Source organism: Lissotriton vulgaris, unplaced genomic scaffold, assembly GCF_964263255.1.
Source record: "Lissotriton vulgaris unplaced genomic scaffold, aLisVul1.2 SCAFFOLD_875, whole genome shotgun sequence".
Classification (NCBI taxonomy): domain Eukaryota; kingdom Metazoa; phylum Chordata; class Amphibia; order Caudata; family Salamandridae; genus Lissotriton; species Lissotriton vulgaris.
In genome coordinates this window covers 233,156-255,363 of record NW_028251487.1, presented here as the reverse complement: position 1 = coordinate 255,363, position 22,208 = coordinate 233,156, and the positions used below count along the sequence as shown (strand labels likewise).

The 22,208-nt window shown below is 50.7% G+C and overlaps 1 protein-coding gene across 1 annotated transcript in view; it reads right to left on the bottom strand.

Annotated features, from left to right (window-relative positions):
* The window catches only part of LOC147662872 (NACHT, LRR and PYD domains-containing protein 3-like), a 621,411-nt gene extending 600,374 nt beyond the window's left edge, over positions 1-21,037 (bottom strand). The window contains exon 1 of the mRNA XM_086950831.1: positions 20,916-21,037. The gene's annotated coding sequence lies outside the window, so the exon portion shown is untranslated. The remainder of the gene's footprint in view (positions 1-20,915) is intronic.
* Between the last annotated feature and the right edge of the window lie 1,171 nt (positions 21,038-22,208).

The following is a 22,208-nucleotide window of genomic DNA, read 5'->3' as shown; positions in this document are numbered from 1 at the left end:
TCCGCCCGCAATCAGGTCAGCAGTCTGACACCGCGACAGAAGACAGACATCTGTAAAAAGGTGACTCGAAGCTCTGCCCGCAATCAGGTGAGCAGTTTGACACAGCGACAGAAGACAAACATCTGTAACAAGGTGACTCGAAGTCCCGTCCTCAATCAGGTGAGCAGTTTGACACAGCGACAGAAGACAGACATCTGTAACAAGGCGACTCGAAGCCCCGTCCTAAATCAGGTCAGCAGTCTGACACCGCGACAGAAGACAGACATCTGTAACAAGGTGACTCAAAGCCCCGTCCTAAATCAGGTCAGCAGTCTGACACCGCGACAGAAGACAGACATCTGTAACAAGGTGACTCAAAGCCCCGTCCAAAATCAGGTCAGCAGTTTGACACAGCGACAGAAGACAGACATCTGTAACAAGGTGACTCGAAGCCCCGTCCTAAATCAGGTCAGCAGTTTGACACAGCGACAGAAGACAGCCATCTGTAACAAGGTGACTCGAAGCTCCGCCCGCAATCAGGTCAGCAGTCTGACACCGCAACAGAAGACAGACATCTGTAAAAAGGTGACTCGAAGCTCCGCCCGCAATCAAGTGAGCAGTCTGACACCGTGACAGAAGACAGACATCTGTAACAAGGTGACTCGAAGCCCCGTCCTCATTCAAGTCAGCAGTCTGACACCGCGACAGAAGACAGACATCTGTAACAAGGTGACTCGAAGCTCCGCCCGCAATCAGGTCAGCAGTCTGATACCGCGACAGAAGACAGACATCTGTAAAAAGGTGACTCGAAGCTCCGCCCGCAATCAGGTCAGCAGTCTGACACCGTGACAGAAGACAAACATCTGTAACAAGGTGACTCGAAGTCCCGTCCTCAATCAGGTGAGCAGTTTAACACAGCGACAGAAGACAGACATCTGTAACAAGGCGACTCAAAGCCCCGTCCAAAATCAGGTCAGCAGTTTGACACAGCGACAGAAGACATCCATCTGTAACAAGGTGACTCGAAGCTCCGCCCGCAATCAGGTCAGCAGTCTGACACCGCGACAGAAGACAGACATCTCTAACAAGGTGACTTGAAGCCCTGTCCTAAATCAGGTGAGCAGTCTGACACCGTGACAGAAGGCAGACATCTGTAACAAGGTGTCTCGAAGCCCCCTCCTAAATCAGGTGAGCAGTCTGACACCGCGACAGAAGACAGACATCTGTAACAAGGTGACTCGAAGCCCCGTCCTCATTCAGGTCAGCAGTCTGACACCGCGACAGAAGACAGACATCTGTAACAAGGTGACTCGAAGCTCCGCCCGCAATCAGGTCAGCAGTCTGACACCGCGACAGAAGACAGACATCTGTAACAAGGTGACTCGAAGCCCCGTTTTAAATCAGGTGAGCAGTCTGACACCGTGACAGAAGACAGACATCTGTAACAAGGTGACTCGAAGCCCCGTCCTTAATCAGGTGAGCAGTCTAACACCGTGACAGAAGACAGACATCTGTAACAAGGTGTCTCGAAGCCCCGTCCTAAATCAGGTGAGCAGTCTGACACCGCGACAGAAGACAGACATCTGTAACAAGGTGACTCGAAGCCCCGTCCTCATTCAGGTCAGCAGTCTGACACCGGGACAGAAGACAGACATCTGTAACAAGGTGACTCGAAGCTCCGCCCGCAATCAGGTCAGCAGTCTGACACCGCGACAGAAGACAGACATCTGTAAAAAGGTGACTCGAAGCTCTGCCCGCAATCAGGTCAGCAGTCTGACACCGTGACAGAAGACAAACATCTGTAACAAGGTGACTCGAAGTCCCGTCCTCAATCAGGTGAGCAGTTTAACACAGCGACAGAAGACAGACATCTGTAACAAGGTGACTTGAAGCCCCGTCTAAATCAGGTCAGCAGTCTGACATCGCGACAGAAGACAGACATCTGTAACAGGGTGACTCGAAGCTTCGTCTTAAATCAGGTCAGCAGTCTGACATCGCGACAGAAGACAGACATCTGTAACAAGGTGACTCGAAGCCCCGTCCTAAATCAGGTCAGCAGTCTGACATCGCGACAGAAGACAGACATCTGTAACAAGGTGACTCGAAGCCCCGTCTTAAATCAGGTCAGCAGTCTGACATCGCGACAGAAGACAGACATCTGTAACAAGGTGACTCGAAGCCCCGTCTTAAATCAGGTCAGCAGTCTGACATCGCGACAGAAGACAGACATCTGTAACAAGGTGACTCGAAGCCCCGTCTTAAATCAGGTCAGCAGTCTGACATCGCGACAGAAGACAATCATCTGTAACAAGGTGACTCGAAGCCCCGTCCTAAATCAGGTCAGCAGTCTGACACCGCGACAGAAGACAGACATCTATTTGCAGAATAAGGTTTGACTGTTTTGTGTTTGATGAGATGGGTGAAGTGTTCAAGTCTGGAGCAGGGAGAGAGGAAAGAGACTAACAGGCCCCTCCCTGAGATGACTTGATGGCAAAAACAAAGACATTTGAGCCTGGCTTTAAGAGTCAGAAGCCAGTGTGTGCTGCATCTGGTGAAACAAGAGTTACCTGTCAAGGGCAGTTCATCTCCAGCAGCTCCTCGCAGTGACCTTCACTGGTTTATTTAATCAGGACAACAGCAGAGTCCTCAATACCTCATGCAGTTCAGGTCCCATGAAAGAGGCCGACCCATCAGGACAGCGGCATTCTGGCTTTTAGTCGAGATTCTGTGGCGAGACTGAAGGCTCAGATTAATCTTTCCTTCTTTAAAAGTCCAGCCACAGACACTGAATACAACAGGTGTAGACTGACCACTCCTTCCCCAAGAGAGGACCCCCGGCATGTGCAGTCAGTGAACATGGTCTTCTGTCACAACATCCTGTTCAGAAGCTCTGCAGTCATTTACCACCCTCTGGTGGCCAGCTGTGCATTGCTGATATAAGCACTGTGCCTGTGTCAGCCAAAACCTTTTACTTTTACTAAAATTATAAACGTAATATACTTAGAAAGTCATTTAACCGACCTTCTATATCCACTGGTCTGTTTTGTTATTCACATACTTCTACGGTACATGCAGCGTCAGGCATTGGTTCCGCCCACTTCCGTCGTTGGCAGCCCCGGGTATGTCATTAGGGAGGAGGAGCATTGCACCACTGCTAAGAAATGCTGCAAAGTTGAAAAATAAAATGAATTTATTATCATTTTATTTTCCATTTCTGCCAAGCCAAGCATCAGGGTGGAGTGGGCCAGCGCTGCAGCTTATTAGCAGCAGGAGAGAGTGGGGCATGCTCCAGTTTAAAGTGCACTCTTCACTTTGGAAAGCTGTCTTGCAACGCCAGCCTGACATGCGCACATCAAACCTCTCCAACCCAGGCTGCCTTAGACAGCTGGGCAGAGACCTCCAGCACTCTTCCATTGCTGCCGTGAGAAGGAGAGTTGTGTTCCAAGCCCTATCTATTGTCTACAGGGCTCGTCATAAATCAGATCTGGCAGGCCTTAACCAATACTTCCAATGGTACACGCCAGTCGATCTTTACGGCCGGCATCCTTAATGAATATCACGGTCCCCAAATTTAAAAAGGCCGGATGGGGCAGCAGGAGGTTTGTAAAAGACACAGTAAAATTATGCAACTCTGTGATCCTTGTTTCGAAAAATGATCCCAATCTTATTCATTTTAGAAAGGCATCAAAAACTTGGCTCTTCAATCAATAATTAGGCCTCATCCACTCTCATACCTCCCCTCCCTTTTAGGTCGAGCCTAAACAGCGCTTGCGCTGTAGGTGATCTGTTGTATGTACTTTGTGGGGTCTGACTCCTCCTTTGCTCAACATCGGCTTATCTGTGTGTCATTTCAAAATGCAGTGCAGTAATGTCTGATCGATGTTGCATGTTACATGTGCTTAAAAGAAACTAAAAAATTGGACAGACTTCTTGTTTTACGCACTCTTCTTTCTCTTAGTAACCAGGTACGTGCACATTTGAAACAGCTGTTGGCGTTTGCTCTGTATTTATGCTTCGTTCCTATACTCTCACTGTCACAGAACATTGAGCACATTTTAAAATGCATACCTGTCTGGGCTAACGCCATCTCAGGGTCCGCTCTGATTTATTTTCTTTAAATCCTAATACCAGTACCATAGCGGTCCACGTGGCTTACACATCGGTAAGCATCCACAACACAATCGTAGGCTGGAAACATGCAATACCCCCACACTCCCACCATAAAATCTAACCACTTACGTTTATGCCTGGAAATATCTAATAAAATGAGGTTTTGAAAACTCCCTTTTTGTACTCTCTCTGAACATAATAAACCTTACTGTTTGTTTTTTGGGAACTGTTGCACTACATATTTTTGCTTAATATAATGACATACGGACCAATTACGATGTCGTCAGGAAGGCCATCCCAAAGCCTTCCAGAGTCGGACCCTGCAACCGACTCGTACTGGGATCCCGTTTAACCAAACGACGCAGTACGATGGCCAAAAGAATTTATCTACAAGCAACACGGTCACTCTGAATCCGTCTTTATTTTCCCAACGAGAACTCACCGGAAACGCTGAATGGAATCGTCCGGAGGCACTTCCCAGTCTGATTCCCAATGCCCAAGTATGATGCGTACTTCCTATGCGCCTCATCGGTCACCACAACCAACACACCAGAGCATCTGGAAGGGGAGTATTTCAGCTCCAAATCGTGCCACAACACGATTCCTGCGATCGAGACTGTGCACCCATGTATCCCATCCCGCATGTCATCCCTATACTCTACTTCTACAAAGAATACTACAACCCCAACTCACATGGTCATCGCAGACAGTAAGTTAGACACCTACCCATACAGAATAATGTAACTAGCCCACACAACACAGTACAAGAGAAAGCAGGGGCCCAAATACAGTCAAATTAGGTGGGGGGGATACTTGCAGTAATGTAGAGGCAAATCTGTTGCTGGGGGCTAATACCCCCAGCAATGTCGAGGCAAATCTGGGTTAGGGGGGCTAATATGCCCATCAATGTAGAGGCAAATCTGGGGTGGGGGGGGTAATACCCACATCAATGAAGAGGCAAATCTGGGGTGGGGGGCTAATACCCCAAGTAATGTAGAGGCAAACCTGGGGCTATGAGCTAATACCCCCAGAAATATAAATGTAAATCTGGGGAGGTCGACTAATACCCCCAGCAATGTAGAGGCAAATCTGGTGTTGAGGGGCTAATACCACCAACAATGTAGAGGCAAATCTGGGTTTGGGGGGCTAATACCACCAGCAATGTCGAGGTAAATCTGGAGTGGGAGGGCTAATACCTCCGTAACGCAGAGGTAAATCTGGTGTTGGAGGGCTAATACCCCCAGCAATGTAGAGGAAAATCTGGTGTTGGGGGACTAATACCCCCAGCAATGTAGAGGAAAATCTGGTGTTGGGGGACTAATACCCCCAGCAATGTAGAGGAAAATCTGGTGTTGGGGGACTAATACCCCCAGCAATGTAGAGGCAAATCTGGTGTTGGGGGACTAATACCCCCAGTAATGTAGAGGCAAATCTGAGTGGGAGGCTAATACCCCCAGTAACGTAGAGGTAAATCCAGTGTTGAGGGGCTAATACCCACAGCAAAGTAGAGGCAAATCTGGTGTTGAGGGGCTAATACCCCTAGCAATGTAGAGGCAAATCTGGGGTGGGGGACAATACCCCCAGCAATGTAGAGGCAAATCTGGTGTTGAGGGGCTAATACCCCTAGTAATTTAGAGGCACATCTGGTGTTGAGGGGCTAATACCCCCAGCAATGTAGAGGCAAATCTGGTGTTGAGGGGCTAATACCCCTAGTAATTTAGAGGCACATCTGGTGTTGAGGGGCTAATACCCACAGCAATATAGAGGCAAATCTGTGTGGGAGCCTAATACCCCCAGTAATGTAGGTAAATCTGTGTTTGTGGGCTAATACCCCCAGTAATGTAGATGTAAATCTGGTGTTGGGGAATAATACCCCAAGCAATGTAGATCAAATCTGGTGTTGAGGGGCTAATACCCACAGCAATGTAGAGGCAAATCTGAGTGGGAGGCTAATACCCCCAGTAATGTAGAGGTAAATCTGGGTTTGGGGGGCTAATACCCCCAGTAATGTAGAGGTAAATCTGGGTTTGGGGGGCTAATACCCCTAGCAATGTAGAGGCAAATCTGGTGTTGGGGGCAAATGCCCCTAGTAATGTAGAGGCAAATCTGTGGGTGGGGCTAACACCCTCAGGTATGTAGAGGTAAATTTGGTGTTGGGGATATCCCCAACAATGTAAAAGGAAATCTGAGGGTGGGGCTAATACCCCCAGTAATGTAGAGGCAAATCTGGGGGTGGGGCTAATTCCCCCAGTAATGTAGAGGCAAATCTGGGGTTGGGGGGCTAATACCCCAGCAATGTAGAGGGAAATCTGTGGTTGGAGGCTAATACCCCCAGCAATGTAGAGGCAAATCTGGTGTTGGGTGCTAATACCCCCAGCAATGTAGAGGCAAATCTGGGGTTGGGTGCTAATACCTCCATCAATGTAGAGGCAAATCTTTGTTAGGGGGGCAAATACCTCCAGCAATGTCGAGGTAAATCTGGAGTGGGAGGGCAAAAACCCCCAGAAATGTAGAGGAAAATCTGGGTTTGGGGCTAATACCCACAGCAATGTGGAGGCAAATCTGGGGGTGGGGCTAATACACAAGCAATGTGGAGAAAAATCTGGGGTTGGGGGGCTAAAACAACCAGAAATGTAGAGGTAAATCTGGGTTTGGGGGGCTAATACCACCAGCAATGTAGAGGCAAATCTGGGTTTGGGGGGCTAATACCACCAGCAATGTAGAGGCAAATCTGGGTTTAGGAGGCTAATACCACCAGCAATGTAGCAACATGGTCAGCGCGAAAAAATGGGCCAGGGTCCGTATTACTCGAGGACTCGGCCGCTGGGGAAGGAAAAACGGAGCATGAATTACACCTTACGACTCCCTAACGGAAATACATGCTCGTTGGCCAAGTCAGAGAGATAAAGTAAATTGAATCCGATCTTCATACCTGATAAATCGAATTTATCAGGTATGAAGGTCGGAACCAGGTAAACCAGGTAATCCTGAACGCGCAGTTTTGTTGGTAAACTAATTGAATCACTGCTTAGTCACTTGTGGTAGTCTGCTTTACGTGCTTACGGCGCCTTATCGTTTCTCCCTTTGTAGGTGCACATTAATGATGAGAACCTACTGGAACACCAGTAAGGTAACCTATCTAGATCCAAATGGTATTTGTCTGATAAGTAATACGTGAGAATGACCCTACAACTAGTTTCCATGTATTGTTTTACAGGACTTGTAATTTGGAGGCAGCTCCACGTTCCATTACAAGGTAAATTAAGACACTTTTCCACGAGGCGGGCGATGCGGTTCCAACACTGGGTTACTGTTTTTCTTTAAATCATTCTCCTGATTTGCCCCTCTCTGAACATTTATGTTTAGGATTTTCGAGACCGTGTCCTAACACTGCCACGGATGCATTGACTATACGAGAACCCGATAAACCGGTACGTGGTCTAGATTGTTTTGAGGCCACCATCAGCATCTCTTACACTACTGGAGAGGGTTATTAATGCGCTCATATAAGCTGTGTGCATTGCCTATGCCTTAGCTAACTAAACCCGCTTATATACGGACAAGCATGCCATCCCTAGATCCCAGCCCATTGTATGATTTATCTCTGATGTACCTCTGTGTGCACTATCCCCATTCATTGGGATTTTTAATAATAATTTTTAATAATTTCTCCTTATAGGACATGCCCACCCCATCCCCTGTGTCCTGAAGAAGACCCGCCGTGTAAGGGACATCATCCCTACGACCTCGGTCGAAACGTTGACCTCTAAACCGGAACACATAACTAGAGTGTGATTTTGAACACCAGTTGTAATGTGATGTTACGATGATTAAGCTAACAGAACTCTGGATGTACTCCTGTGTGGCTCCTCTGAGAAGCCATTCTCTATTGTCAAAAGAAATATACAATTGACTTGTCAGTCTCCTTTAACTGCACTTATCCCGATCACTGCACACCCCTCCCCTTCCTTTGTACAGTGGGCACTGAATGATGTTATTTATATTGATAGCAATTTAAAAAAAGAAAAAATGCAATGAAATGCTCAGAAACACTATGTGAATAAACAACAGTGTTTTCTTAAATACTTTTGACATTAATTGTTCCTTTATTGAAAAGTTTTTTGAATAATTCCACTTTGGTCAGGGACCACTTATTTACAACGTGACACATCTAGGGAGATGCGTCACGTTGTAAAGCCCCGTGCCAAATGAAACCTGTGTCAGGTTTAATGTATGCAGGGTGGGCGTCCTGTTGGAAAAAGCTTCGGAAAAGTGATGCAGTGAAATCTACAATATTTCACTGAGTCACTTTCCGGACGCAGCTGCGTCAATACCCTGCGCCTGCTTGAAGCAGGCATAAGGTGTGACGCAGCATGTTAGGTATGGGCAGCCCCTGAGCATTGCTGGAGTTGTGTGGCGCTTGCGACACGACTCCAGCAATGTACCGCCAGGCCCGGACTGGCACTTCCGGGCACCGGGCAATTCCCCGGTCGGCTGGATGGGGTGGGGCCGGTTTCCTGACAGGGGGCCGGTTTTGTGGCTGGTGCCGATTTTCGGTCAGTGAGTAATGTCACGTTAGTCACTTCAGAGAGAAGTCTAGTCTGACAGACTAAGACTACTACTCCTTCTCTCTCCGTCCGCCGTGTCTCTCACGGCGCAGACACAGCCTGCAGGAAAAACAAAAACAGCGCACCTGCATTAACCCGGTGCAGTACAATCATCAGGAGGAAGTCCATGTGCGCAGCGCGCAGATGCATTGTCTCCTCCTCTGCCGCGTCTGCGCGGCACGCTTCAGCATTCAACCTTGGGTGGGGCAGATGGGGTCATGCCGCATGCGCATTGGGCCTCAGACAATTATAAGTGCGTGTGACTGCCTGCATCATGATCCCAGAGTGATGACTGAGACAGAGGCCCTGCGCGCAGGCTTGACAGTGCTGGCGGTCATAATTTAAAAAAGCAGCAGGTGAGTTTTTCCCTCCACTTCATTCTTTGGCAATTAATGATTCATAGTGGGCAGTGGTGGCACAGTTGGCACTGGGTGGGCGCCGTGTGCAGTGGTGGATTGGATTCTATTTAATTTGATTGTGGTTGCAAGTGAGTCACCAACGTGCCACTGAGGGAACTCATCCAAACATTCCATCCTGTCTCTCGCCCATCAGTTTTCAACTGGCAGTCAGTTGTGACTGCACTGCTGGAAATGTCAAGTCAAGTCAAGTCAGAGAATTTATATAGCGCACTACATACCCAGAGGGTTTCAAGGCGCTTAGAAAGGGGAGGAGGATTACTTGTCAAATATCCACGTTTTAAGTTGCTTTCTGAATGCTAGGTGGTTCTGGGTAAGGCGAAGGTAAGCGGGGAGTGAGTTCCATGTTTTAGCAGCCAGGTATGAGAAGGATCTGCCTCCCATGGTGGTTTTGTTGATGCGAGGTACAGTGGCGAGGGCTTGGCTGGAAGAACGTAGTTGGCGGGAGGGGGTGTAGAAGGACAGTCGTGAGTTGAGGCATTCTGGTCCGATGTCGTAGAGTGATTTGTGTGCGTGGGTTAGCAGTCGGAAAGTGATCCTCTTATTGACGGGCAGCCAGTGGAGGTCTTTAAGGTGACCAGAGATGTGTTCATTGCGTGGGATGTCTAATATGATCCTGGCTGAGGCGTTTTGGATTCGTTGGAGTTTTTTCTGGAGTTTAGCGGTAGTGCCTGCGCAGAGGGTGTTTCCGTAGTCCAGTCGGCTTGTGACCAGAGCATGGGTGACTGTTTTCCTTGTTTCGGTGGGGATCCAGCGAAATGTTTTTCTGAGCATGCGAAGAATGTTGAAGCAGGAAGAGGATACGGCGCTGACTTGTCTGTTCATTGAGAGTGAAGAATCCAGGATGACGCCTAGGTTCCGTGCGTGGTCTGTCGGGATGGGTGCTTTTCCGAGGGCTTCCGGCCACCAGGAGTCGTCCCATGCAGAGGGGGATGTACCTAAGATGAGGACTTCAGTTTTGTCCGAGTTCAGTTTCAGACGGCTTTGTTTCATCCATTCGGCAACTTCTTTCATTCCTTCGTGTAGGTTGGTTTTGGCGGTGCTGGGGTCATTGGTGAGAGAAAGGATTAGTTGAGTGTCATCAGCGTAAGAGATGATGTTGAGGTTGTGTTGGCGGGCGATGGCCGCGAGGGGGCTCATGTATACGTTGAAGAGGGTAGGGCTGAGTGAGGATCCTTGTGGTACGCCACAGATGGCTTCAGTGGCCTCGGACTTGAATGGTGGGAGGCGGACTCTCTGGGTTCTTCCGGTGAGGAACGAGGTGATCCATTCAAGTGCTTTTCCTTGGATTCCGATGTTATTGAGGCGTTGTAAAAGGGTGCTGTGGCAGACTGTGTCGAATGCTGCAGAGAGGTCGAGGAGGATGAGGGCGACTGTGTCTCCATTGTCCAGTAGGGTTCGAATGTCGTCTGTTGCTGCGATGAGGGCGGTCTCAGTGCTGTGTTTTGCTCGGAAGCCAGATTGTGAGGAGTCGAGGGATTTGTTGGCTTTGAGGAAGGCGGCGAGCTGGTTGTTGACAGCTTTCTCGATGACTTTGGCCGGGAATGGAAGGAGCGAGATGGGGCGGTAGTTTTTGAGTTCGGTGGGGTCCGCTATGGGTTTTTTCAGAAGGGCGGTGAGTTCAGCGTGTTTCCAGTCTTCCGGGAAGGTGGCGGAGTTGAAGGAGCAGTTGATGACGTCTCGGAGGTGCGGTGCTATGACGGAGTCTGCTTTGTTGAAGATGTGGTGAGGACATGGGTCTGTGGGGGATCCTGAGTGGATGGAATTCATCAGGCGGATTGTGTCCTCAGTGGAGATTGGGTTCCAGTCGTTGAGGGTGTTCAAGGGGGGAGAATGTTCAGCAGATGGTAGGGTGGGTTGGTTTCCGGGTTGGTTGTCGAAGCTGTTGTGGATGTCTGCAATCTTGTTGTGGAAGAATGAGGCTAGGGAGTCGCAGAGGGCTTGAGAGGGGGTGATGTCGTTGGAGTTGGCCGAGGGATTGGAAAATTCCTTGACGATGTTGAAAAGTTCCTTGCTGTTGTGGGCGTTGTTGTCAAGTCGATCCTTGAATGCTGTTTTCTTGGCCTTTCGGATTAGTTGGTGGTGAGAGCGGGTGGCGTTTTTGAAGGCGTCCCTGATGCTGGTGTTTGGGTCTTTTTTCCAGGCCTTTTCAAGGGAGCGGCAGAGTTTCTTGGACTTCTTAAGATCATCGTTGAACCATGAGGCCTTTTTGTCTGCCAGGTTTGCTTTGGCGTTTTTTCAGTGGTGCCAAGGTGTCGGCGGTGTTGGATAACCATAGGGTGAGGTTGGCGGCGGCTTCGTTTGCGTTAGAAGAGTGGGCTGGGGTGTTTAGAAGGAGCGATGCGGAGATCTGGTCCGTGGTGATTTTGTTCCAGTTTCTTTGCAGGGTAGGTTGGAGGTGGTTGGTGGGTTTTGGTTTGTTGTAGGTGAAGTGAACGCAGCTGTGGTCAGTCCAGAGGAGATCCGTAGTGTGGCTGAAGGAGACATGATTGCTGGAGGTGAAGATGGGGTCGAGTGTGTGACCTGCGATGTGGGTGGGGGAATTGACTAGTTGTTTAAGTCCGAGGTTGGCGAGGTTGTCTAAGAGGGTGGCGGTGTTGCGGTCGTTGATCTTTTCGAGGTGAAAGTTGAGGTCTCCCAGAAGGATGTAGTCTTTGGAGGGGAGCGCGTGTGGGGTGATGAAGTCCGTGATGTCTTCACTGAATTTTGCGCGGGGTCCTGGTGGTCTGTAGAGGAGGGTGCCTCTGAGTGTGGTCTTGGGGTCGATGTGGATCTGGAAGTGAAGGTGTTCTGAGTTAGCGAGGTTGGCGTCAGAGCTGGTTGAGATGCGGATTGATTTCTTATGGACGATAGCGATTCCTCCTCCTGTGTGGTCGGTGCGGTCCTTGCGTGTGATCTTATAGTCTTCAGGGATGGCAATGGTGATGTCTGGGGCGGAGGAAGCGTTCATCCAAGTTTCTGTAAGGAAGGCGACGTCTGGAGAGATGGTGTCTAGTAGATTCCATAGGTCTATGGCGTGCCTGTGGACCGATCGAGTGTTGAGAAGGATGCACTGTAGGTGGTTGGGGTCGGGAATCTGTGTTCTGGTCGTAGCGGAAATGTTGTCGGTGCCGGTGAATTTGCAGGAGTAGCAAGAGAAAGGTCCATGGGTGTGACCAGGGGCGGCTTGGACGCAGTTGGGGGCGCGACCGGGGTTAAGGGCTAGGAGGGTGGCGGCATCGTAGGTAATGCGGGAGGGCTGGGCAGCGCGAGGGGCAGGGGAATGGGGCTGGGTGCGGTCCAGGCGCAGACGGGCGTAGACGGGCTTACCTTTGGCGCACCTTCGGCGCGGATTGGGCGCGGTCGCTGAGCGTGAACGCTGCGCGCGGGAACTACTGTCATATATGGAGAGTGGAGGGGGAGGGGCGAGGGCGGCTCAGCTGGGAGGCGGGGCGGTCTCTAGAGGGCGAGCACAACAAACAAAATGGCAGCGGAGGGGTTAACAGAGCGTAGCGCTTGGGGAGAAACGCGCAATAATACAAATCAAAGTGATAGCGCTTTCAAAAATGATACAATAGCAAAGCGGCGAGCAGGGCAGGCTGCAGGCAACAAATATGAGGCAGTAATGAAGCAAATATCAGACCCTCCAGGATATCGCGATTTCGCGATTTCGCGATTTGCCGCGAAATCGGCACTTTTTAAAAAATGCCGCGATTTTTACAAAAATGCCCGCGAAATCGGCATTTTTTGTAGAAATCACGGCATTTTTCGCTATATCCTGGGGGTCTGCTTTATGTGGCTATCGCCTGTCAATTGGGCTAGCAGCCAAGATACTCAGCAGCATTGGAGAGGCACAGCGGGGTGGCAACCCTCACACCTCCAGCCCTTGATGACCTGTTAAGAGGTGCTTCGAAGGTGACTGAGAGGAGGGGGGGGACAGCCCTGACACCTCCAGCCCTTTCTGACCTGTTAAGAGGCGCTGCGAAGGTGACTGAGAGGGAGGGGCTGCAGGCTCAGGAGCAGCGACATCTATTCACATGCAAACAGCCCTGAATGCATCATGTCTCTGCTATTTGGAGGGGGCTCGCACATTCCATTTCTACCCAGGGCCCCAAACATCCGAGACTCGGCCAGATTACACCCCTGATTACACCGAGGCAGCACGTGGTTCTCTTCACAGAGCGTAATTACTGTCACTAAATTGTAAGCAAACCTCGGTTCTTCAACATGCAGTCTATAATGTAAGAAAATAAAGAAATGGCACAATCGCACCCACACTGATTAACAAAGTATGGTGGACAATCAGTTCACTTAGATTATCTCCTGTAAGTACTGTACATCACAGTGGGGGATGGCATTTTGGACAGAGAGCCTGTCTTCTCGTTGTCTTGTGCAGGAGGGGGCGAGGAGCCCAAGATGATACTAGAATACTGCATGCCCACCCCTGTGCCCACCCTGGTGGATCCTGTTCCCTCTCCTGTGATGGCTCCTGCCCTCCCCTCAGTGATGGCTCCTGTCCCCCCATGTGGTGGCTCCAGTCCCCCCATGTTGCGGCTCCAGTCCACCTACACCTGTGATGGCTCTTGTCCCCCCCTGTGGTGGATCCTGTCTCCGCTCTGGGTGGCTTCTGTCCCAGTCCTGGAACGGCCCCTGCAGCGAGGGTGAAGTTCTTGATGGGCCTCTTCTGAAAAGGGCTCAGCTCAAGATTAATATGGAAAGGTCTGTGAGTAAGTAAGTGAAGGGATGGGTGAATGGCTGGATGAATTCGTGAAAGGGTGAATGGATGAATGAAAGATTGAATAAATGGATAATGAGAGAGGATGGATGGATTGATGAGAGGGGACGGATAGAGAGAAAATGTAAATAGCTGGATGTATGGGTGGAAGGGTAGCTGAATGATGGATGAGGGGAAAGATGGATAAGGGGAAGAATGATGATGGAGGGGAAGGATTGATGGATGGAGGGGAAGGATGGATGGATGAGGGGAAGGATGGATGGATGGATGATGAGGGGATGGATGGATGGTTGATGAGGGGGTGGGTGAAAGGATGGATGATGAGGGGAAGGGTGGATGGATGGATGAAGAGGGGAAGGGTGGATGGATGGATGATGAGGGGTTGGGTGAAAGGATGGATGGATGGATGGATGATGAGGGAATGGATGGATGATGAGGGGGTGGGTGAAAGGATGGATGGATCGATGAATGATGAGGGGAAGGATGGATGGATGAAGAGTGGGTGGGTAGAAGGATGGATGGATGATGAGGGAAAAGGATGGATGGATGATGAGCGAAAAGGATGGATGGGTGATAAGGGGAATGATGGATGATGAGGGGAAGGACAGATGGATGGATGGATGATGGGTGGGTGAAAGGATGGATGGAAGGAAGGATGGCTAAGTGAAAGGGTCGATGGAGAGAGAAAGGGAGGATGGATGGATGACTAAAATAGTGGATGGGTGGAAGGATTAGTAAGTGAAAGGATGGCTGGATTGGTGAAAGGGTAAATGGCTGAATGGATGAGTGAATGGATGGATGGGATGAGGAGTGGATGGATAAGTGTACAGATGGATAGGGTAAAAGGGTGGATGGATAATGGAGATGAGTGAAAGGATGGATGAGGGGATGGATGAAGGGATGGATGAGTGAAATGATAGATGGAAGGATACATGATGGATAGGTTTGCAAACGGTTGAATATGTTTGGAAATGGCTGGGCTTACTTATATACTATTGCGCGACCTCTGATGTGTCTGTAAAACGTACCTATTGTCCTGAAGTTTTGTCCTGAATTTTGACCTCCTGTCCTGAATTTGTGTCCTGAATTTTGACCCTTTGTCCTAAGTTTGTACACTCACCGTCCTGAATTTGCACCAATGCCAGTTGGTCACCCTATTCGTGGGCTTGGAGACGGAGCGCCGTGCAGAGATGTCTGTCCCTCAAGATAAACAGACAGAACCACTCAGCCGAGAGAGCTGAGGCGCACACGGGACGGGGTATCTGCATAGGCGCGCTGGACAAGGGATGAAGTCAGAGGGTTGAGCTCACCTATTGCAGACCATTTCCCCCTGGGAGTGAGCCATGGGAAAAATCCTAGAGGCGAGAAATTTAACACAGGTGTCAAGTGGCCCCATGTCATGGGTGTCAACTTCAACCAGTCCCCGCTTTTAAATCGGAGACGAGTGGCACCAAGCTCTAAGGCTATTGCAAGACACAAACTGACCTGCAATGGTACGCCTCTTCTGGCGCAGGGCTTTGCAACGTGACGCATCTGGGAGATGAGTCACATTGTAAATACCCCGCACCATGGTGCATCTTTTGCGCCGCCGCTGCGTCACAAAAGTGACGCAACGGCGGCGTAAAAGCAGCGCAAGGGGCTTGTAAATCTGCCCCAAAGTGTCTACATTGTAAAGAAACCAAATATAGTCAAGTCAAGTCAAGTCATAAAATTTGTATAGCGCACTACATACCCAGAGGGTTTCAAGGCGCTTAGGAAGGGGAGGAGGATTATTTGTCAAATATCCACGTTTTAAGCTGCTTTCTGAACGCTAGGTGATTCTGGGTGAGGCGAAGGTAAGCGGGGAGTGAGTTCCATGTTTTGGCAGCCAAGTATGAAAAGGATCTGCCTCCCATGGTGGTCTTGTTGATGCGAGGTACAGTGGCGAAGGCTTGGCTGGAAGAGCGAAGTTGGCGGGAGGGGGTGTAGAAGGACAGTCGAGAGTTGAGGCAATCTGGTCCGATGTCGTAGAGTGATTTGTGTGCGTGGGTAAGCAGACGGAAAGTGATCCTCTTATTGACGGGCAGCCAGTGGAGGTCTTTAAGGTGACCAGAGATGTGTTCGTTGCGTGGGATGTCTAATATGAGCCTGGCTGAGGCGTTTTGGATTCGTTGTAGTTTCTTCTGGAGTTTAGCGGTGGTACCTGCGTAGAGGGTGTTTCCGTAGTCCAGTCGGCTCGTGACTAGAGCGTGGGTGACTGTTTTCCTTGTTTCGGAGGGGATCCAGCGAAATGTTTTTCTGAGCATGCGAAGAATGTTAAAGCAGGAAGAGGATACGGCGCTGACTTGTCTGTTCATTGAGAGTGAAGAATCCAGGATGACGCCAAGGTTCCGTGCGTGGTCTGTCGGGATGGGTGCTTTTCCGAGGGCTTCCGGCCACCAGGAGTCGTCCCATGCAGAGGGGGATGAACCTAAGATGAGCACTTCTGTTTTGTCTGAGTTCAGTTTCAGACGGCTTTGTTTCATCCATTCGGCGACTTCTTTCATTCCTTCGTGTAAGTTAGTTTTGGCGGTGCTGGGGTCCTTGGTGAGAGAAAGGATTAGTTGAGTGTCATCCGCGTAAGAGATGATGTTGAGGTTGTGTTGGCGTGCGATGGCCGCGAGGGGGCTCATGTATACGTTGAAGAGGGTGGGACTGAGTGAGGATCCTTGAGGTACGCCGCAGATGATTTCAGAGGCCTCGGACTTGAATGGTGGGAGGCGGACTCTCTGGGTTCTTCCGGTGAGGAACGAGGTGATCCATTCCAGTGCTTTTCCTTAAATTCCGATGTTTCTGAGGCGTTGTAAAAGGGTGCTGTGGCAGACTGTGTCGAAGGCTGCAGAGAGGTCGAGGAGGATGAGGGCGACTGTGTCTCCATTGTCCAGTAGAGTTCGAATGTCGTCTGTTGCTGCGATGAGGGCGGTCTCAGTGCTGTGTTTGGCTCGGAAGCCAGATTGTGAGGGGTCGAGTGATTTGTTGGCTTCGAGGAAGGTGGCGAGCTGGTTGTTGACGGCTTTCTCGATGACTTTGGCCGGGAATGGAAGAAGCGAGATGGGGCGGTAAATTTTGAGTTCGGTGGGGTCCGCTGTTGGTTTTTTCAGAAGGGCGGTGAGTTCAGCGTGTTTCCAGTCTTCAGGGAAGGTAGCGGAGTTGAAGGAGCAGTTGATGACGTCTCGGAGGTGCGGAGCTATGACGGAGTCTGCTTTGTTGAAGATGTGGTGAGGGCATGGGTCTGTGGGGGATCCAGAGTGGATGGAATTCATCAGGCGGATGGTGTCCTCCGTGGAGATTGGGTTCCAGGCGTTAAGGGTGTTTACGGGGGGAAGATGGTCAGCAGATGGTAGGGTGGGTTGGCTTCCGGGTTGGTTGTCAAAGCTGTTGTGGATGTCAGCAATCTTGTTGTGGAAAAAAGAGGCTAGGGAGTCGCAGAGGGTTTGAGGGGGGTTCATAGCTTCATGTTGTTAAATATCTAAAAAAACTAAGATATCTGTGTTTGTTGTAGGAAAAATGGCCACATAAAATGCCGCAAAATTGCCGCTAAATTTCCATATTTGTGCCGCTAAATTTCCATTTTTGTGCCGCTAAATTTGCTAATCCATGCCGCTATATCCTGGGGGGTCTGAAATATGCGGAGCAACGATACCACAGGACGCCAGGGAGGCAGGGGAGCGACCACTCTGCTTGAGAGCGAAGCGAGTCACAGCGCGTTAAGCTAACGGAGCGCTGTTTCTAGTCAGTGGGAGGGCGGCTCAGCTGGGAGGCGGGGCGGTCTCTAGAGGGCGAGCACAACAAACAAAATGGCAGCGGAGGGGTTAACAGAGCGTAGCGCTTGGGGAGAAACGCGCAATAATACAAATCAAAGTGATAGCGCTTTCAAAAATGATACAATAGCAAAGCGGTGAGCAGGGCAGGCTGCAGGCAACAAATATGAGGCAGTAATGAAGCAAATATGCGGAGCAACGATACCACAGGACGCCAGGGAGGCAGGGGAGCGACCACTCTGCTCGAGAGCGAAGCGAGTCACAGCGCGTTAAGCTAACGGAGCGCTGTTTCTAGTCAGTGGGAGGGCGGCTCAGCTGGGAGGCGGGGCGGTCTCTAGAGGGCGAGCACAACAAACAAAATGGCAGCGGAGGGGTTAACAGAGCGTAGCGCTTGGGGAGAAACGCGCAATAATACAAATCAAAGTGATAGCGCTTTCAAAAATGATACAATAGCAAAGCGGCGAGCAGGGCAGGCTGCAGGCAACAAATATGAGGCAGTAATGAAGCAAATATGCGGAGCAACGATACCACAGGACGCCAGGGAGGCAGGGGAGCGACCACTCTGCTCGAGAGCGAAGCGAGTCGCGAATCGCCACCCCGGCCCTATGGTGGGTGGCCTGTGAGTTTGATGGGGCAGGAGCCGCACCCAATTTATGGCGTAGCACCCACTCTGTCAATCTTTAAAAGGCCTTTCTGTCTGGTAAAGAGCTCTCTGATAGACACAGGTGCAGTTGTAGAATGCACATGAGGTGGCGGGAGACTTGGAATTGCATTGGTTTTGGTGCTCTGTCGAATTTGAATTTCAAAATGCAGTAACGTGCCTTGGGAAAAATGGTAGTATGAATTCTAGCTGGTCGGCTTATGCGACAGTAATTCAGCTACTAGTCTTAAGAATCTTTGCAATCTTATTTTATTGTGTGGCACCGCAAACGATATGTGATTCTTTACCCATCACCAAAATGGAATTTCTATATGAAGTTACAGCACCACTAAGGATTTTGCAGAACCCCCGTCATAAATCGTCATCCGATAGCTTTAATGTTGACCTGGGCACTGGAAAGGGATATGCCATCGCTGCCAACATCAGATTAGTGCCTGAGAAGAAGAGTCCAGCAGGCGGGCACAATGCATCATCTCCATGACCTCTGCATTTCACAGGCATTGAAGGGGGGCTGGGCTGGCTTTCTTCTCTAAATATAGTTTTGCTCTTGGACGATTGTTCGTTTTTCAGTCCAGATTGAGCGAGGGGATTAAGCCAAGGCGAATGTGCGAACTCCGGGCCTGCAGCACCGGCCAATTGGAATCTACTTCACAAGGATGGGACCATGCGACTAAACCGATATTAGTAAATATGTGGCAATGGTAACTATAGTGCACAGCAAATCTTCTGCAACATAATTCTGTTTGCAGTTGTGATATAGTTACCCCCAAACCGACGGAGCAAGCACTTTCACTCCAATAAGCTTATCAGCAAACATGGTTAAAGTTTGCGTGCACGCTTGTTACAAAGGCTTTGTTGCTATGGGCAGGTTCTGCAAATCTCGTTTTTGCAGAGGGATTGGCTCCTCTATTGCACTCCAATATTTCAAATATTTCAGATGCTGATATGTACACTCTGTACTCGTGCAAGGACAAAATCTTTAATTAAATGAATCTAAACGTGTGCAGAAATCAATATGTACACACACGCAGGCACGCACGTGTGAAGTTATCCTCTGCATAGTACCTTTTATTACATCTTCGTGTATGTTCTATTGTCTATCCTTTCTTATCTCGGAGTGAACTGTGGAGACTTTATGCAATGATCGTTTGGTCCGTTTCATCCTCCTTCCTCTATTCGAGGTCTTTGTAGACCATATTATTCATGTGACAGTGTACACAAAGGCGCTGGAAGTATGGGGGGAGGGGTTCTGTTCCTGCAGCACCCCTACAAATACACACAATTTAAATAATTGTAAATGTGCTGTATACATATTTCAAAATAGATCAGTAATTAGGAGTGTTTACACTGTCTGTCTCTGTGTGTTTGCATCCATCTGGATCTTTGTGTCTAGCTACATTGTGTGCTAAAATGCCACTATGACTGTGTCTGCCCTTGTGTCAGTGTCTAAATGCTTGTCTAACAGTGTTTCCATGTGTAATTAAATGTCTGATTGTCTCTTATTTTCCTTTCTGCCAAGCGTCTGGCACGGATCTTAGAGCCCGTGCACGAGCCGAGGCCTGAAAATATGTGTTATGTAAATCACACAACAAGCCACATCAAATATGAAAACGTCCCTTCGAAGGTTAAAAAAGGGCATTTCTTTACCGTAGAAGCTTTGACATTCACGGGGGTCGTTATAGCGCTGCGCTGAGACGCACCTATTGAAAGTGACACTTCTGTACAGCTAGTATCCTGAACTCACATCTCGAAAGTGCTTTCATACATTTTAAGGAACTAAAAAGAGTTTTGGTGACAAAAAATATCTGGCCAAGATCATACAATTTAATCAGGGGAGCTGTGATTTATCCTAGTTTCCTGGGTTCACGGTGTACAAGTCAGCCAGTAAATGGGCATCTATTAGTCTTCCCTAATGTCCCTTATGTTAAGGCTTTGTTTTTACCTCTTACTTAGTGCATTCTTCTGTGTGAACTCGACCCGAGGGTATCAGAGCGCTTTGCATCAGCACCAGTTACATTGCTGAAGGTCACGTGCATTGGTCAAGGCGGCCTGGGGAGTCTAAGAAATGTGCCCAGAATCACACGATGTCAAACGGATGCTGAGACTGAAGCTGGTTCCTGAGTTCCAAAGCCGGCAGCTCTGGCCTCAACACCACATCCGTTTAGAGGGAGGGAGGGGGGCAGAAGCCGCACGAGGGCCCGTTATGAACCAGCTTCCGGCTCGAGCCTGGCTCGGCTCTCAGAGGCTCGCCCACCTCTGCTAGAAGCGACCATTAGTGCCCCCGCCCCCCGCCCTTGCAGGCAGACAGGAGCGGGGCTCGGTGTCTCGTGCTGCGGGGGTCGATGTGCGCTCAGTGTGGCTTCAACCCGCTTCAGAGAGCGGGAAGGACTAATGAGGCGATCCATCGGAGGGGCCCCAGCGCTGTAGTTGGCACTGCTTAAAGCCCTCAGCCCCCCGCCCCCCACTCCCCGCCCCTCCCGCAGAAACCACACGAGCCCCCGCCCCGAAGCCTGTCCCATCGGAGGGACATTCACTCCCAAGAGAAGGACCCCTGGGCCTCAGAGCACCGACCGCCGAAGCCCCTGAGGGGTAAGATAGAAGCGCTGCTCGGACACATCAGTGGCGACGAAGAAACAAAAGGACACTCACATGTGGGCCCTGACAGTGACACCGACTCAAGAAGACGACCCCAGACGTCCAGAGATCCGCAGTGCCACGGGAGGTACCAGCCTCGGGGCCCAGGATCAGCCCCTCGCGATGCGAGGCCGGAGACGTGCCCAGAGGGCGAGGCGGACCCGGGTGAAAGTGCAACTCAAAGGCAGGTGCGGGAAGAAAGATAAGAGGGACAGAGGCGACGACACTAAAGAGGGACACTCACTCACTCACCTGTGGGCCCTGACACCGAATCAGCCAGACGACCCCCGACGTCCAGAAGAAAGAAAGGGGTCAATAAACACTGAGGAAGAAGAGAGAAATGAAAAGGAGCAAAACACACCGATCAGAAAAAGACCTCCGTTGTCACCCCTGCGGGACTTAAAGCCGGAAGAGCAAGAAAGAGAAGAGGACGCGGGAATCAAAGGGGGAGGGAGCTCCAGAGAGGGGGCTCCGTGCACCAAAGACATGCAGGGGGAGGGAGCTCCGGAGAGGGGGCTCCGTGCACCAAAGACATGCAGGGGGAGGGAGCTCCGGAGAGGGGGCTCCGTGCACCACAGACCTGCAGGGGGGAGGGAGCTCCGGAGAGGGGGCCCGTTCACCACAGACCTGCAGGGGGGAGGGAGCTCCAGAGAGGGGGCCCGATGCACCAAAGACATGCAGGGGGAGGGAGCTCCGGAGAGGGGGCTCCGTGCACCACAGACCTGCAGGGGGGAGGGAGCTCCGGAGAGGGGGCCCGATGCACCAAAGACATGCAGGGGGAGGGAGCTCCGGAGAGGGGGCTCCGTGCACCAAAGACATGCAGGGGGAGGGAGCTCCGGAGAGGGGGCTCCGTGCACCAAAGACATGCAGGGGGAGGGAGCTCCGGAGAGGGGGCTCCGTGCACCAAAGACATGCAGGGGGAGGGAGCTCCGGAGAGGGGGCTCCGTGCACCACAGACCTGCAGGGGGGAGGGAGCTCCGGAGAGGGGGCCCGTTCACCACAGACCTGCAGGGGGGAGGGAGCTCCAGAGAGGGGGCCCGATGCACCAAAGACATGCAGGGGGAGGGAGCTCCGGAGAGGGGGCTCCGTGCACCACAGACCTGCAGGGGGGAGGGAGCTCCGGAGAGGGGGCCCGATGCACCAAAGACATGCAGGGGGAGGGAGCTCCGGAGAGGGGGCTCCGTGCACCAAAGACATGCAGGGGGAGGGAGCTCCGGAGAGGGGGCTCCGTGCACCAAAGACATGCAGGGGGAGGGAGCTCCGGAGAGGGGGCTCCGTGCACCAAAGACATGCAGGGGGAGGGAGCTC